The sequence below is a fragment of the Bombina bombina genome, chromosome 5, assembly GCF_027579735.1.
Source record: "Bombina bombina isolate aBomBom1 chromosome 5, aBomBom1.pri, whole genome shotgun sequence".
In the NCBI taxonomy this organism is placed as follows: Eukaryota; Metazoa; Chordata; class Amphibia; order Anura; family Bombinatoridae; genus Bombina; species Bombina bombina.
Genome location: NC_069503.1, coordinates 113,688,536 through 113,707,016, shown reverse-complemented (window position 1 = coordinate 113,707,016; position 18,481 = coordinate 113,688,536). Strand labels below are relative to the sequence as shown.

Below are 18,481 nucleotides of genomic sequence, written 5' to 3'. Positions count from 1 at the left end.
CTTCACTAACACAGAGAGCAGCACAGTGTGTATTAACCCTTCACTGGCACAGAGAGCAACACAGTATGTATTAACCCTTCACTAGCACAGAGAGCAGTACAGTGTGTATTAACCCTTCACTAGCACAGAGAGCAGCACAGTGTGTATTAACCCTTCACTAGCACAGAGAGCAGCACAATGTGTATTAACCCTTCACTAGCACATAGAGCAGCACAGTGTGTATTAACCCTTCACTAGCAGAGAAAGCTGCACAGTGTGTATTAACCATTCACTAACACAGAGTACAGCACAGTGTGTATTAACCCTTCACTAGCACAGAGAGCAGCACAGTATGTATTACCCCTTCACTAGCACAAAGAGCAGCACAGTGTGTATTAACCCTTCACTAGCACAAAGAGCAGCACAGTGTATATTAACCCTTCACTAGCACAGAGAGCAGCACAGTGTGTATTACCCCTTCACTAGCACAAAGAGCAGCACAGTGTGTATTAACCCTTTACTAGCACAGAGAGCAGCACAGTGTGTATTAACCATTCACTAACACAGAGTACAGCACAGTGTGTATTAACCCTTCACGAGCACAGAGAGCAGCACAGTGTGTATTAACCCTTTACTAGCACAGAGAGCAGCACAGTGTGTATTAACCCTTCACTAGCACAGAGAGCAGCACAGTGTGTATTAACCCTTCACTAGCACAGAGCTGCACAGTGTGTATTAACCCTTCACTAGCACATTGAGCAGCACAGTGTGTATTAACACTTCACTAACACAGAGCCCCAAGGCAGAACACTGTGTGATCTGCGTTCTCATCACAGAAACTGAAGGGTCTCTGCAGAAAGAACGGCAGTTAAAGGGACAGTCTACACTAGAATTGTTATTGTTTTAAAAGATAGATAATCCCTTGTTTACCCATTCCCTAGTTTTGCATAACCAACACAGTTATATTTATATATATTTTTACCACTGTGATTATCTTGTATCTAAGCCTCTGCAGACTGCCCCTTTATTTGTTCTTTTGATAGACTTGCAGTTTAGCCAATCAGTGATGGCTCCCAGGTAACTTCACGTGCACGAGCACAGTGTTATCTATATGAAAAACATGAACTAACACCCTCTAGTGGTGAAAAACCTGTTAAAATGCATTCTTAAGAGGCGGCCTTCAAGGTCTAAGAAATTAGCATATGAACCTCCTAAGTTTAGCTTTCAACTAAGAATACCAAGAAAACAAAGAAAAATTGGTGATAAAAGTAAATTGGAAAATTGTTTAAAATTACACGCCCTATCTGAATCATGAAAGTTTATTCTGGACTAGACTGTCCCTTTAAACAACATTTTTGCCTGCACTTTTACTTTCTGCCTGCAGGTGTCACTGTTCCGTTTTCAATGGAAATATGTGCTATCCTCCTCTCTTTATAATTTCCTTCCATTTCCTGAACTCCAGTGCGGTACAAGGAACAGCACATTGCAGAAAAGGTAAGTCAGGGCTTAACAAATGTATTCTAGGACTCTAGGAGCCAACCAAAATACTTAGATTTTTTTTGTTCTTTAATAAGTGTGTGTGTGTGTATATATGTTGTGTGTGTATATATATATATGTTGTGTATGTTGTGTGTGTATATATAGTGTGTGTGTGTATATGGTGTGTGTGTTTGTGTGTATATATGGTGTGTGTGTGTGTATATGGTGTGTGTGTATATGGTGTGCATAGTTGCCAACAGTTCCTGATTTCCAGGGACAGTCCCTGGATTTTGTTGTATGTCCCTGGATTTTTTTTCTCCCTGGAAATGTCCCTGAAAATCTCTTTTGCACAACATTTGTTGTTTGTGTGTGTGTATATATATATATATATATATATATATATATATATATATATATATATATATATATACATACACACACACACATATATACAGATAGATAGATGATAAATAGATATAGTGTATTATTTAAATATAATTCATTCCTAATGGAATATTGTTATTATTATTGAATGGGTTCACATATTATTTGTCTTTTTAATTTTGATGCTGTGTTGTAAAAATAACCATATGCCCAGAATGTGTTCCAGAGATTGGGTAGGTGTAAGAGCTTGGTGCTGTAATCTGTATAATAAACTATGGATAAGTCTATAAGTAAGGCAGTTGAACAGTAGGTCGTCTATACTCCAGTAACCCGCTTGCTTGCTCTGCTGCAAAGTGTCCCTGGAATTTTTTTTGAAATGTTGGCAACTATGGGTGTGTGTGTATGTGTATAGTGTATATGGTGTGTATATGTTTGTGTGTATATGTGGTGTGTGTGTATATGGTGTGTGTATGTGTATATGTTTGTGTGTGTGTGTGTGTATGTGTATAGTGTATATGGTGTGTATATGTTTGTGTGTATATGTGGTGTGTGTGTATATAGTGTGTGTATGTGTATATGTTTGTGTGTGTGTGTGTGTGTGTGTGTGTATATGTGGTGTGTGTATATATGTGGTGTGTGTGCACACCTTCACTAGCACAGAGAGCAGCACAGTGTGTATTAACCCTTCACTAGCACAGAAAGCTGCCTAGTATGTATTAACCCTTCACTAACAGAGAACAGCACAGTGTGTATTAACCCTTCACTAACACAGAGAACAGCACAGTGTGTATTAACCCTTTACTAGCACAGAAAGCATCACAATGTGTATTAACCCTTTACTAGTACAGAGAGCTGCACAGTGTGTATTAACCCTTTACTAGCACAGAGAGCTGCACAGTGTGTATTAACCCTTCACTAACACAGAGAGCAGCACAGTGTGTATTAACCCTTTACTAGCACAGAGAGCTGCACAGTGTGTATTAACCCTTCACTAGCACAGAGAGCAGCACAGTGTGTATTAACCCTTCAATAGCACAGAGAGCTGCACAGTGTGTATTAACCCTTCAATAGCACAGAGAGCTGCACAGTGTGTATTAACCCTTCACTAGCACAGAGAGCAGCACAGTGTGTATTAACCCTTCACTAGCACAGAGAGCAGCACAGTGTGTATTAACCCTTCACTAGCACAGAGAGCAGCACAGTGTGTATTAACCCTTCACTAGCACAGAGAGCAGCACAGTGTGTATTAACCCTTCACTAGCACAGAGAGCAGCACAGTGTGTATTAACCCTTCACTAGCACAGAGAGCAGCACAGTGTGTATTAACCCTTCACTAGCACAGAGAGCAGCACAGTGTGTATTAACCCTTCACTAGCAGAGAGAGCAGCACAGTGTGTATAAACCCTTCACTAACACAAAGAGTTCAACAGCACTTTAGAATCCCATTGCCTGGCACAAGCAGATGAATAACATGCATTAAAAGAACAACATTTATAACAATTATAAACGTTTTAAGAAGACTAGAAAGTGACTAAAACTTTTTATCACACAATACACAAAGCCTGACTCACTCACCCAGCTACAGCTCCACAGGAAGTAATGGGAGGAGAACAACAGTGAGTTCAATACTGGACTACATCTCCCAGACTACACTTAGAAGTCACATGTTAATCAGAAGCCAATCAGACAAAAGAAAATATGCAACCATTTCATATGTTGTGTATGTTGTGTGTGTATATATAGTGTGTGTGTGTATATGGTGTGTGTGTGTATATGGTGTGTGTGTATATGGTGTGCATAGTTGCCAACAGTTCCTGATTTCCAGGGACAGTCCCTGGATTTTGTTGTATGTCCCTGGAAATGTCCCTGAAAATCTCTCTTTTGCACAACATTTGTTGTTTGTTTGTATACATACACACACACACATATATACAGATAGATAGATGATAAATAGATATAGTGTATTATTTAAATATAATTCATTCCTAATGGAATATTGTTATTATTATTGAATGGGTTCACATATTATTTGTCTTTTTAATTTTGATGCTGTGTTGTAAAAATAACCCTATGCCCAGAATGTGTTCCAGAGATTGGGTAGGTGTAAGAGCTTGGTGCTGTAATCTGTATAATAAACTATGGATAAGTCTATAAGTAAGGCAGTTGAATAGTGGGTCGTCAATACTCCAGTAACCCGCTTGCTTGCTCTGCTGAAAAGTGTCCCTGGAATTTTTTTTGAAATGTTGGCAACTATGTGGATTATAACACTAAAATTGTGTCATGTGTCTTGAAACCACATTTCAGAGTGTGTACATATAAATGTATATTATGTCTAAGTTTCACAAAGTATATACCGTCTTCAAGAGATATATGCATTTCCCTTTTAGTAATACTTAATAAGGAACATACTGGAGTGAATACTAAGATATCTTTGTAGATTCATTTTGTAATTTGTACTCTTTACTCTGTGTATTTGGTAATACTGCGCTGAGTCTTTTTATTTTTGATGAAGATTATAAATATTGTTTCAATAGTTAAATTATTTTTGCACCGTTTGTTACGTGTTAAACTTATCCAAAAGCTTATTTTAAAGCTGCAATTCAGGCAGGTAATTTAATCACTATAATGTGCCCTTGTTGTGTTTTATATAACACTTATGCTTATTGTACCGTTAGGATTAGCTGGCAGCATTGTATCATTGGATTTTTGAACTATACAGGGAGTGCAGAATTATTAGGCAAGTTGTATTTTTGAGGATTAATTTTATTATTGAACAACAACCATGTTCTCAATGAACCCAAAAAACTCATTAATATCAAAGCTGAATAGTTTTGGAAGTAGTTTTTAGTTTGTTTTTAGTTATAGCTATTTTAGGGGGATATCTGTGTGTGCAGGTGACTATTACTGTGCATAATTATTAGGCAACTTAACAAAAAACAAATATATACCCATTTCAATTATTTATTTTTACCAGTGAAACCAATATAACATCTCAACATTCACAAATATACATTTCTGACATTCAAAAACAAAACAAAAACAAATCAGTGACAATATAGCCACCTTTCTTTGCAAGGACACTCAAAAGCCTGCCATCCATGGATTCTGTCAGTGTTTTGATCTGTTCACCATCAACATTGCGTGCAGCAGCAACCACAGCCTCCCAGACACTGTTCAGAGAGGTGTACTGTTTTCCCTCCTTGTAAATCTCACATTTGATGATGGACCACAGGTTCTCAATGGGGTTCAGATCAGGTGAACAAGGAGGCCATGTCATTAGATTTTCTTCTTTTATACCCTTTCTTGCCAGCCACGCTGTGGAGTACTTGGACGCGTGTGATGGAGCATTGTCCTGCATGAAAATCATGTTTTTCTTGAAGGATGCAGACTTCTTCCTGTACCACTGCTTGAAGAAGGTGTCTTCCAGAAACTGGCAGTAGGACTGGGAGTTGAGCTTGACTCCATCCTCAACCCGAAAAGGCCCCACAAGCTCATCTTTGATGATACCAGCCCAAACCAGTACTCCACCTCCACCTTGCTGGCGTCTGAGTCAGACTGGAGCTCTCTGCCCTTTACCAATCCAGCCACGGGCCCATCCATCTGGCCCATCAAGACTCACTCTCATTTCATCAGTCCATAAAACCTTAGAAAAATCAGTCTTGAGATATTTCTTGGCCCAGTCTTGACGTTTCAGCTTGTGTGTCTTGTTCAGTGGTGGTCGTCTTTCAGCCTTTCTTACCTTGGCCATGTCTCTGAGTATTGCACACCTTGTGCTTTTGGGCACTCCAGTGATGTTGCAGCTCTGAAATATGGCCAAACTGGTGGCAAGTGGCATCTTGGCAGCTGCACGCTTGACTTTTCTCAGTTCATGGGCAGTTATTTTGCGCCTTGGTTTTTCCACACGCTTCTTGCGACCCTGTTGACTATTTTGAATGAAACGCTTGATTGTTCGATGATCACGCTTCAGAAGCTTTGCAATTTTAAGAGTGCTACATCCCTCTGCAAGATATCTCATTATTTTTGACTTTTCTGAGCCTGTCAAGTCCTTCTTTTGACCCATTTTGCCAAAGGAAAGGAAGTTGCCTAATAATTATGCACACCTGATATAGGGTGTTGATGTCATTAGACCACACCCCTTCTCATTACAGAGATGCACATCACCTAATATGCTTAATTGGTAGCAGGCTTTCGAGCCTATACAGCTTGGAGTAAGACAACATGCATAAAGAGGATGATGTGGTCAAAATACTCATTTGCCTAATAATTCTGCACAAAGTGTATGCTTGTTTATTGATTATAAGCAATAATTTTGCCTTTATTATCTCGCATATATGTTTGTTTGAAGTTATCAGAATCATGTATTAAAGCTGCAATTGGAACAGCTAATGAAGCACTTCTTGTAGCTAGTAGAGTAAATGTAACGTTTATACAATTTGAGTCACAGTATAATTTCTGTTACCCTGTTCGAAATTTAGTTGTTAACTTTTTTAAATAATAGCAACAGTGTTGCAATCATATCTGTTTGTGAATATGTTCATACCTTGAAGGGCAACAGTGTTGCAATCATGTATCTGTTTGTAAGTATACTTGTTGCCAATTTGTATAGCTAGTATGTTTATTTAAACTTATCTATAGCATATGAAAAGAATGAAACTTCTTTCTTTATTTAAGCTTGTTCTAAAGCATATAAAGAGGCTGTGGCTAAGATAGTAATTTAACCGCTGTTGGTTTGGAGTTTATCAGTGGTTGTTACGCTACTGAATTCATAAAGCACATAGAGAGGCTGTAGCTGAAACTGCAGTTAAATCTTTGTTAAGATTTATGAGTTGGTATTGCGCTGATTAGTTCAGCTGCCATCCCCAAACACTGGGAGTTTAGTTAAATTCTCAGCGTGACTTCCTGTTTTGCAATGGAGTTAAATAAATGCTTAAATTGTTCACACCACTGTACTTGTGTTACGCTGCTTAGTTCAGCTGCCTTTTCAAACCAACAGGTGTTTGGTTCAATGCACCGCGTAACAGTGAGATCAATTTCTAGTTGTATCACATTGATTCAAATATTAACTGTTATGAGATAAATTGTATAATTAATATTAGCTTGTACATTTGGTTACCCCTTAATTAAATATTGCTCTCTCCCTTTGGATTTCTTCAGGTCAGACGGATCGCCATCTGTTCAGTTACCGGTATTGGAATAAGCTAAACATATGAGCACAATCGTTATTGTTACTCAGTGTAGATAATAAGTTAAACATATGAGCACAATCGTTATTATTACTCTGTGTAAATATTACCCCAAGCATGTAACTATTGCGGAAACATTATGTTCCTCCTCTATATATGTTTGAATTACCACCTTTCATAACATTATGTTAGGTATTGCTATGCACCATTTAAGATAAAGTCAACATTCTATATAGCGGCAAAGTTTAAAAAAGAGTTCCCATCAACTCCTATCTGGTCCCTAACATGTTTCGCCGTCTAACACGGCTTTCTCAAAGGGTATAGTTTCATTTTATTCAGTCTTATCTTTTTAACAAGGACAGCATTTCCCAGTTTTTGGTTCTTTACATAAACAATCTTATGTCTAAAGTTCTGTAACTTTCCACTGATTATGTTGCAATACGGGGGCGTGTATGAACCAATTTACAATATATGTGATGTATACTATATAACAACAGCACTGTTAAAAATAAACAGAGCAGACTAGGACTATATTATGTGTGCATGTCTGATTTTGCTCTCCATGGCCTTGTATGGTGGATTATTCAGTTCCAGGTGAATACTGATTAGTGATAATTGGTATCTGGCCCTGAGAGGTGTCAGGGTGTTTTCCCTGATGTCTTTGCCATGTGCTGCTGGCAGCCATTTAACTCACCTCTCTTCCTGACTATGGTGCACTGTGGGGGATGCTGCTCACTTCCTGCACTTCCTTTTATGGCCACACTGGTGTGCATCATCCATGTGAGACAGGATGCAGTCTCAGAATTGTGATGTCATCACTTATTATTTAAAGGGCCTCTGTTCAGTATGCTTTGCCTTTGTGTTGTCTCAGACCTGTTTGTGAGAGTTCCTGTGTATTACCTGGCTGCCTGACGTCCTTCCTGGTTCCTGATCCCTGGCTTGTTCCTGACTCTGCTGTTTTCCTTGTTCCTGATTCCGGCTCATCTGACTATTCGCTTTGGCTCCTGACTCAACTCGTCTGACTACCAGCTCTGGTTTTGACTCCTGGCTTGTTATTTGACTTGTGGACTTTTTATTATTTTTGTTATTAATAAAGGTGTGATTATTTTTCCACTTCTCGTCTCAGCCTGATTCCTGGCACCCTGACATTACGCAAAGGCCATGAATCCTGATGGTGCTAATAATCCACCTTTACCTGCCTTCATTTCCAGGATGGATGAACAGGATCACTGCTTAGATCAATTTGCACTAGCCCTGCAAACCCTGCTGACTCGCACTGCACATTTGGACCAAAGTGTTCCCCAAGTTATGTCTGCTCCTGTTTCCGCTGCTGCACCTATGCCTACCAGAAGCATGTTCGGTTCTGCACCACTACCTCAGCAATATGGAGGCGATCCTATTCAGTGCAGAGGGTTTTTGAACCAGGTGGGCATTTACTTTGAGATGTTACCTCAGGCGTTTCCCTCTGACAGAGCTAAGGTGGGATTTCTCATCTCGTTACTCTCTGACACAGCTCTTGCCTGGGCTAATCCCTTGTGGGAGACTAATAAACCTGTGATTTCAAATTACCCTGAATTTGTGGCCTCCTTTCGAAGGGTATTTGATGTTCCAGCTCGCTCCTCCTCTGCTGCTAAACAACTCATGTCCATTCAGCAAGGTACAAAATCTGTTGCTCAGTATGCTATTGAGTTCCGTACGCTTGCCGCAGAGGTAGGTTGGAACAATGAAGCCCTTGTTGCCGCCTTCTTTCATGGGCTCTCTGATGCGATTAAAGACAAAGTTGCTGCCAGAGATTTACCAGAGGATCTCGAGGCATTGGTGTCTTTTTTTATCCTAATGGACATCAGACTCAGAGAGAGGTCCTCTTTCAAGGAGCGCTTGCGGAAGCCTCCTGTTCGGTTGTCTCCTACGTGTTCGTTCCCACCCATGCATCCCTCTCCTCCCATGCCTCCTGGTCCCGAGTCACAAGGTACTACTGAGCCAATGCAGTTGGGATTCACGCGTCTCTCCACGGCGGAGAGGGCCTTTAGGAGGAGGGAGGGGCTCTGCCTCTATTGTGGGTTACAGGGTCGCCTTTTGAAGTCTTGTCCTACACGGCCGGGAAACGCTCACACCTAAGGTCCTGTCGGGAGCAGACCTTGGGTGGTTTATCCTCGTCCCCGGAACCGCTTAAGGAGAAACCTTTTGTCACGGTTGTCTTTTCCTGGGTGGACTCCTCCATAGTCACTTCCTTTTATGGCCAGACTGGTGTGCATCATCCATGTGAGACAGGATGCAGTCTCAGAATTGTGATGTCATCACTTATTATTTAAAGGGCCTCTGTTCAGTATGCTTTGCCTTTGCGTTGTCTCAGACCTGTTTGTGAGAGTTCCCATGTATTACCTGGCTGCCTGACGTCCTTCCTAGTTCCTGATCCCTGGATTGTTCCTGACTCTGCTGTTTTCCTTGTTCCTGATTCCGGCTCGTCTGACTATTCGCTTTGGCTCATGACTCGGCTCGTCTGACTACCAGCTCTGGTTTTGACTCCTGGCTTGTTATTTGACTTGTGGACTTTTTATTATTTTTTGTTATTAATAAAGGTGTGATTATTTTTGCACTTCTCGTCTCAGTCTGATTCCTGGCACCCTGACAAGAGGACCTTAAAACAGGTCTGGCATTAGCAACTGGGATTCACGCGGGGTAAGTAGAGAGATTCTATCCCGCTTCCCTTCTGTGAATTGGAGCCAAGAGGTCTGGCCATTTAATATTATGAGGGGGTTGGAGTCCCTCCTCAGTGTAAAATCTTGCTATCATGGGGATGACAGTCCCACCAAATGTAAGGGTTAAAGTCCCACATACATAGATATACTGTATTTATACTGTAGATAGACATAGATATCACTGGAGCTGAGTAATCACTGATTGATGCTTATTTATATTGTTTTATATTGTTTTATATTGTATTGTGCTGTATATACAAGTATTGTTGTAGTTAAATGTATAACATTGCAAAGAGATTGAAAAAAAATGAAACCTCTTGATTCATATTTCTCAACCTGGGTTTATGGTGGGTAGAAATCCTGTGAAAAATATACGTAAAGACTTTTTAGTTTTAGATCATCATTGGAATAAACCAACTACAAATAAATCACATCATAAGGTCGATTCTGCTCTATTGACAACCAAGGCTAAAAAGGCATTTAACTCCATAGAATGGGATTATGTTTATTCTACTTGAGATCATTTTTTTATTTAAAGGCCACTTCTGCAATTTTCTACACTTATACAAAAATCCCTTTTCAAATGTATTGACTAATAGACTTGCCCTACCTAAAAAAAATATTTTTATTGAAAGGGACAAGACAAGGGTGCCCACTCTCTCCTTTCCTCTCCAATATTCATATTGAGCCATTAGCTATTTATCTATGACAGATAATTAAAAGTATCCATATAAGGGGTTAGAATGTAGTATTATATTTTTACACTGACAATTTAATGATCTTTCTGAGTGGCATTCCCTTTATTTAGAAGTTATTCAGGAATACAGTTTGTTCTCAGGATACAAAATTAATTTTGATAAAACTGATATCATGTGGATAACACTTTAAAGGGAAGTTATCTTAGTCACCCTTTTAAAGAGGTAGAACATATTAAGCAACTACAAATGATGCCAGATGTCTTTATACGTACCTTAATAAAATAAATACTACTTTGAACAGGATTTAAAATCTTTATATTTTCCATCCTCTACTATAACTTTTAATCTTAAGAAAGACCCGGAATCCCCTTCATCTTTTAGATCCTTCTACTTAGTAAAAAAATATTACAAACTTTTAATGTAAAACATTGTAAAGAGATTGAAAAAAAAATTAAGCCTCTTGATTCATATTGCTCAATCTGGCTTTATGCTTGGTAGAAATCCTGTGAAAAATATACGTAAAGCCTTTTTAGTTTTAAATAATCTTTGGAATAAATTAACTACTAAGAAGTCACATCATAAGTTTGATTCTGCTTTATTGACAGCTAACGCTGAAAAGTAATTTTACTCCATAGAATGGGATTATATGTATTATACTTTAAATTCACAGAACTGAATATTTCAGCTGTTCCACTGGCCTCTGCAATCAGGTATCCTCTGGAAGATAGTTTCCCACCCACCCTGTTCCTTACCCCACCCACCCCAAGCTTATTTCCTCATTTATAGATAGTCTTGCACACAACTTTCTTTCTCCTAAACTGACAGCTGCAAACACTGATCAGCACATCCTTCCATTCACTTAACCCTATAGAATACATACTCTCTCTCCCTACAAATAGCTATATATCCCACATTGATAGTATATACTTATTCTGTGAAGTCTTGCACATGCTCAGTAAGAGTTGGTGATTTAAAAGTGTAAATATAGGGGGTGTGTCCGAACCGCGATCTTACATGGTCGCATCTTCTCTGAGCTCTCACTGATCACTTGTAACCCGCCGGTGTCAGGAGAGATTTTACAGCACAAAAGTATACCTAATTTGTCTATGAAGGCAAACTACTTATCAGTACCTGAAAATTTGAGAATTTTGAGCTGTTTTCGTGAAGTTTGAGCCAGATATCGGACGCAGAAGGCCTAGAGCGGCGGCTCACATATAGGTAACGCCACCCCCCTCGAACACTCGAGGGTATTTGTCCTAGCTGGGTGCCCACTACTACAGTCCGATACATACACTCATCAGCTGATTCATAGCAACTTTACAAAGCTCGAACCACTAAGGATAGTACTCAGTCTCCCCTTACTGATATCCTGCAAAATGGATGCTGGAGAAGAATTAGGGCTGCACGCTTGTTGCGACAGCAGATTGGAAAAATTGGAACGCTGTTTTCAGGACTTGATCGCTAGAGCACCATGGGACTTTCTGATACAAAACTACCAAAAGCGGCAGAGATTACATCAGCTGGCTGCAGTTAACGAAGAAGATATAATGCCGGACCTGCCGGAGGTTGCTGATCCCGATGGGGTGCCGCCATGCTCGTTCCTGACATTTACCCTGCAGCCACCTAGCTCCACAGGGAGAGCTAAGAAAATGAGCAGCCCCGGCAATGTGGAAGCGGCTATTAGAAAACCCAAGCAGCGGTCGGAACCGGACCCGAGCTCAAATACCGTTCTGGCAGGGTCGACCTCATCCGATATAGAACAAGGTATAGTGACTTCAAAGGGTTACATATTTACTTCTGCTCCTGGACAGGGGCCTGAGGAGGACATGCATTTGGCCCTAATCAATAAAGAGTCTCAGTCCTACGGATGTTCATAAGCTTGGAAAAACCGAACGGAACTACTGGCTGGTTCACGCAGCTGGAAACAGACCTGACAAGTTGGTGGGGGAACATGGCCCAAGATGTTTAAAACCTCTGCTCAAACACCATTCTCAGGGCGATGGTGATCATATATGGGACACTGGGACAATATTCACATTTGTGCATGATAAGCCTGGACTCAAAAGTGTGGCGTGGATCTTTCCCTAGCTCATAGAGCTTATTAGATATTAAGGGAGAGTCATAAAGACACTTGGGACTGCTTGGATATTCAGTATTATTAATTATAAATTGTTTGCTTTCAACCCTTTTTTTATGTCTCAATGTTATAACACTGGAGGTAAGAAATAAGTCCTCAATATAAGATGACCATGCTTTTGATATTACACAGGGGTTCCGTTACATATCTATCACTAAAATGGCCTACTTCCCGTGGTTTGCGGCCGAAACCGGGGAGGGGGTTAACTATGTCACTGTAAAATTAGTGGAACTGCCCTTGTCAAAATAAGTTTAGTCTGGTGAAAAATACGTTAATCACAATCATATCCATATTCCATTACGCATATCATTCTATATAAAGACTTGAAGTGGTTAATTTCTGCTTAATCTCGCTTGGTGGCCATTGCTACTTTTATAGCGCCCTTCAATGTAACCGCATGGCCTCTGGGGGGTTTAGGGGGGGACCCTCGTGGGAGCCATATTACATAACAAAGATAAGATAAGGGTTACTAAGCATGAAATATCGTTATTTTCACATATACAAATGCTTTATCTTCCTCAGAGCACAAGAACAATAAACCTCCTTTTTTTTAATAGCTGAAAATCCCCAAGCAAATACTTATATACAACTTCCATCCACGGAATAAATTAAAGAACATATCAGTGATAGTGAATTGCCACCTAGTCTGCTCTTTTAGCTTTAACTTGGTGCATATCACCCTCTAGGTGTGGTTATAAAAGCATGTCTGAAAATGTCAAGCGGCACCGATTCACTGTCTAAGATTTCCCAACTTATGCAGCTGAAGTTTTATCACCCAATAGAGGCTGGCTTGTCCCTTCTTTAAACGTTACGGTTCATGCTTAATTGGTTCATTTTTTATTTCTTTGTGTTCATGTTAAAATTTAAGGGGTGGGTACCCGGTTAGGATCCTTGCATCTTCTATTCTTGGAACATAAAACTTATTTGACATTGTTATCTATAGAGATGCCACTTTTCTGTGTGTTTTGTGTTTTTGTTGATTTTTAAATCCCCAAATGGAGTTATCTACAAATATAGGATCCAAGAGTGATCTGATGTGACATGAAGTGGGGTAAAAAATGAAGGGGAAGGTTATTTCATCTTTAATCATTTTCCTATTTTGCTTTAGGTGCAATGTACACTTTCAGATATGACATAAATATTTGAAATAAGTATTGTACCATGCAATTTTATGTTTGTAAACTTCTTTACCTTCAATAAAAATATTTAAAAAAAAAAAAAAAAGTGTAAATATAAAAAGACTGTGCACATTTTGTTAATGGAAGCAAATTGGAAAGTTGTTGTAAAATTGCTGCTCTATCTGAATGAAAGTTTAATTTTGACTTGAGTGTCCCTTTAATCAGATCTCGCTTTGTGCCATCTTGCTGTGAAACCTTGTTTAATGAAGATAACATTGTGACAAATTTAATAAGATATTGATTACCTAGAATATAATTTTATTAATTATCTGTTATTATTTAAAGTCATTTAAAGGTGCAAAAATGCTGTAATAAATGAGATCAGTTTATTATTTTACCACTGATTGTATATAACTATGTAGATGATACAAAGAAACAGAAGCGCCACATGGCCTAGCACTGTGTATACTGTTGTAAGACGATATATGAGACATTTGCACTCACATTTGATGATGCACCCCTCTTGGTGCAAATGGAGCAGGCTGGAATCTAACGGTCACCCAGCAGACGGCCTCCGGTGTGGCTCAAACTGTAATGGTTCAGGATGGGATATCACAGTATAAGAAGCACCAGATATCAGGTTTATAGTAGATAAAAACAACAACCTGTAAAGGATATAATGTAACAGAAGCCCACATGGCCACACACCCTCTCACTATATGGGACTTAAATATTTTTATTTTATTATATCATCCTGTTTATTGTATTCAGTTGTTCACCTTTGTTACAGACTGTTATAATAACTATATCACTGATTTCCATTAGCCCAAGGGCGCCCCCTATTTATTTATTATTTTATATAACTATGTGTTTAACTCCTGCAACGTCAGCTCTAGAGCAGCACTGTAATACTGGGAGCTAGCTGATAATATATTGTGAGACAATGACAAGAGGAAAATGTATGTAGCCACCTATCAGCAGTCAGCTCCCAGTAGTACAGTTCTGCTGCTGGGAATATGTACATATTGTTTTTCAGCAAAGGATATCAAAAGAAAAAAGTAAATTTGATAACAGAAGTAAAATTAAAAGTGTCTTAAAATTACAAATTCTATCTGAATCATGAAAGTGTAATTTCCTATCCATTTAAGTATAATTTAAAGGGACAGTCTACCATATAATTGTTATTGTTTTAAAAGATAGATAATCCCTTTATTACTCATTCCCCAGTTTTGCATAACCAACACAGTTATATTAATATACTTTTTACCTCTGTGATTACCTTGTATCTAGGAACCTTCTTCCAGCCCCCTGATCACATGACTGTGACTGTTTATTATCTATTGTCTTAAATTTAGCATTGTGTTGTGCTAAATCTTAAATAACCCCCTGTGCCTGAACACAGTGTTATCTATATGGCCCACGTGTACTTTCTGTCTCTTTGTGTTGAAAAGAGATTTAAAAAGCATGTGATAAATGGCAGCCCTCAAAGGCTTAGACATTAGCATATGAGCCTACCTATGTTTAGTTTAAACTAAGAATACTAAGAGAAAAAAGCAAACTTGATGATAAAAGTGAATTGGAAAGTTGATTAAAATTAAAAGTCCTATCTGAATAATGAAAGTTTAATTTATACTAGACTGTCCCTTTAAAGGGACAGTATACACTCATTTTCATATAACTGCATGTAATAGACACTACTATAAAGAATAATATGCACAGATACTGATATAAAAATCCAGTATAAAACTGTTTAAAAACTTACTTAGAAGCTGTCACTTTGGCTCTGTTGAAAAGGTAGCTGGAAAGCCCACTGCAAGTGGCAAATAAGACACTCCCCCCTCCCCCTTCTTTTGCATATGAAAAGACCCTTTACACAAACAGGAGCAAGCTGGAGTAGGTAGTCGAGCGTATTCACATAAAACTTTGGGGCTTGGTTAGGAGTCTGAAAATCAGAGCAATGTTATTTAAAAATAAGCAAAACTATATATTAATTAAAAAAAAACTTTATGGGCTATATAAATAGATTATCTACAAAACATTTATGCAAAGAAAAAATGAGTGTATAATGTCCCTTTAAGTAACAGAAAATGTCTGTGTATAAAGTCTTGCTGGTAATTAATAATCTGGGTTGGTGTAGGCTGGGGGGTTAATTTGATATTGTTTTATGTACTGCTAAAAGGAACAGTAAAGTGAAAATTAAACTTAAATGTATTGATAAGAACATGACATTTGCAACAACTTTCCAATTTAATTATATTATCATTTGTGCTTAGTTCTTTTAGTATCCTTTGTTAAAGAGTAACCCTATGTGAACTCATGAGCGTGCACGTGTCTTCAGACAGCAGAGTTTGCAACAACATATATAGAATTGTTATACATAGTTACAAACACTGCTGCACAGATACACGTGCATGCCCCTAAGCTCATATCAGCCTCCTAGGTTTACTCTTTAACAAATTATACTAAAATAACAAAGCAAATTAGATAATAGAAGTAAAGTTGGGTAAAATTATGCTCTGAATTATCAGCGTTTAACTTTCATTGTCAGATTTGGCTTCTGTATTTGATGAGGTTTTCCTAATTATTCTGTGATATTGTGTTTTTAATTATACAAAAAACACAAAATACTGGTCTGGATTACAATCACTTTTTATTTGCAGGAAAAACCATTACATCATTATATAGTAAAAAGCAGCATTACATGATATATGCACACAATGGTATAAATATACCTAACACTTGTGCTCTTGATACAAAGGGATTTATCAGACATATAATGTTCCCTTTATATATACAGTGTGTGTTATTATCAGTTATTGTGGCTTCTAACTAACATGAAAAAATCTAACAGACATAATATCAAGTTACAGAACATGACATACATATTACATACCCAGTATACATGTAGGTTATAGTAGCCATTTAAATTAAAGTGATTATGATCAAGTATGTACCGGTTACTGATATTGTGTCTCATGAAATAAAATCAGTTTCCCCTCAGTAATTCCTCTGATATATAACATGTACAATGCTAAGCATATATTGCTATAAGAAAAGGTTTATCCACATGATGTGCACATTAAATATATCTCCCAGATGTCAATAATTTGAGACTGATCTTGTTTATTTAAGTTTCTAAATCTCTATTCATATAAAGACTACTTTATTCTGTCAATGTAATTATTTTATCCCCTATGTGAACTAAATGTACAACTCCTAACACTGGCAAATTAATAAACAACACTGGGGTGCCTTGGTGGTGAATGGTTGTGTAAACTGGTCAGTAGGAGGACAGATCTGTATATTCCTGTGTGGTGTTTGGATTCTATCGCATTGATATGAGAGAAACTGAGGTGCACATATATAGAGGAACAAAGGACAGCAGTAGAGCACTTCCAATCTGGGGCTTTTATAACTGGGATTTAGAAAGTATTATTTACAATAACATCCTTTTTGATGCTTCTATTTATAGTTTGTAAAGTTTGTGTGTAAATATTTGGTGTTTTGTGATACCGGATTTCAATAAAAAAAACTTTTTCCACTTTCTAAACATGTGAAAGGTTTCTTCCCTTGTGAATCCTTTCATGCCTTTTCAGATGATTTATTTGTGTAAAACTTTTTCCACACTCTGTACATGTGAAAGGCTTTTCTCCTGTGTGACTCCTTTCATGAATATTCAGACTACTTATTTGTGTAAAACTTTTTCCACACTCTGTACATGTGAAAGGCTTTTCTCCTGTGTGAATCCTTTCATGAGTTTTCAGACTATCCATTCGTGCAAAACTTTTTCCACACTCTGTACATGTGAAAGGCTTTTCCCCTGTGTGAATCTTTTCATGTTTTCTCAGATGACTATTTTCTGTAAAACTTTTTCCACACTCTGTACAAGTGAAAGGCTTTTCCCCTGTGTGAATCTTTTCATGTTTTCTCAGATGACTATTTTCTGTAAAACTTTTTCCACACTCTGTACAAGTGAAAGGCTTTTCTCCTGTGTGAATCCTTTCATGAGTTGTCAGACTACTCTTTCCTGTAAAACTTTTTCCACACTCTGTACAAGTGAAAGGCTTTTCCCCTGTGTGAATCCTTTCATGTTTTCTCAGACTACTATTTTCTGTAAAACTTTTTCCACACTCTGTACATGTGAAAGGCTTTTCCCCTGTGTGACTCCTTTCATGAGTTTTCAGACTATCCATTCGTGCAAAACTTTTTCCACACTCTGTACATGTGAATGGCTTTTCCCCTGTGCGAATCTTTTCATGTTTTTTCAGATGACTATTTTCTGTAAAACTTTTTCCACACTCTGTACAAGTGAAAGGCTTTTCCCCTGTGTGAATCTTTTCATGTTTTCTCAGATGACTATTTTCTGTAAAACTTTTTCCACACTCTGTACAAGTGAAAGGCTTTTCTCCTGTGTGAATCATTTCATGATTTGTCAGACAATTAATTTGTGTAAAACTTTTTCCACTCTCTGTACATGTGAAAGTCTTTTCTCCTGTGTGAATCCTTTCATGAGTTGTCAGACTACTCTTTCCTGTAAAACTTTTTCCACACTCTGTACATGTGAAAGGCTTTTCTCCTGTGTGAATCTTTTCATGTTTTCTCAGATGACTATTTTCTGTAAAACTTTTTCCACACTCTGTACACGTGAAAGGCTTTTCCCCTGTGTGATTCTTTTTATGAGTTTTCAGACTATCCATTTGTGTAAAACTTTTTCCACACTCTGTACATGTGAAAGGTTTTTCTCCTGTGTGATTCATTTTATGAGTTTTCAGATTATTCATTTGTGTAAAACATTTGCTGCACT

At 38.1% G+C, this 18,481-nt stretch overlaps 1 pseudogene; it reads right to left on the bottom strand.

The window, feature by feature from the left end:
- LOC128661372 (zinc finger protein 721-like) overlaps positions 1–18,481 on the bottom strand; it is a 411,744-nt pseudogene that overhangs the window by 89,986 nt on the left and 303,277 nt on the right.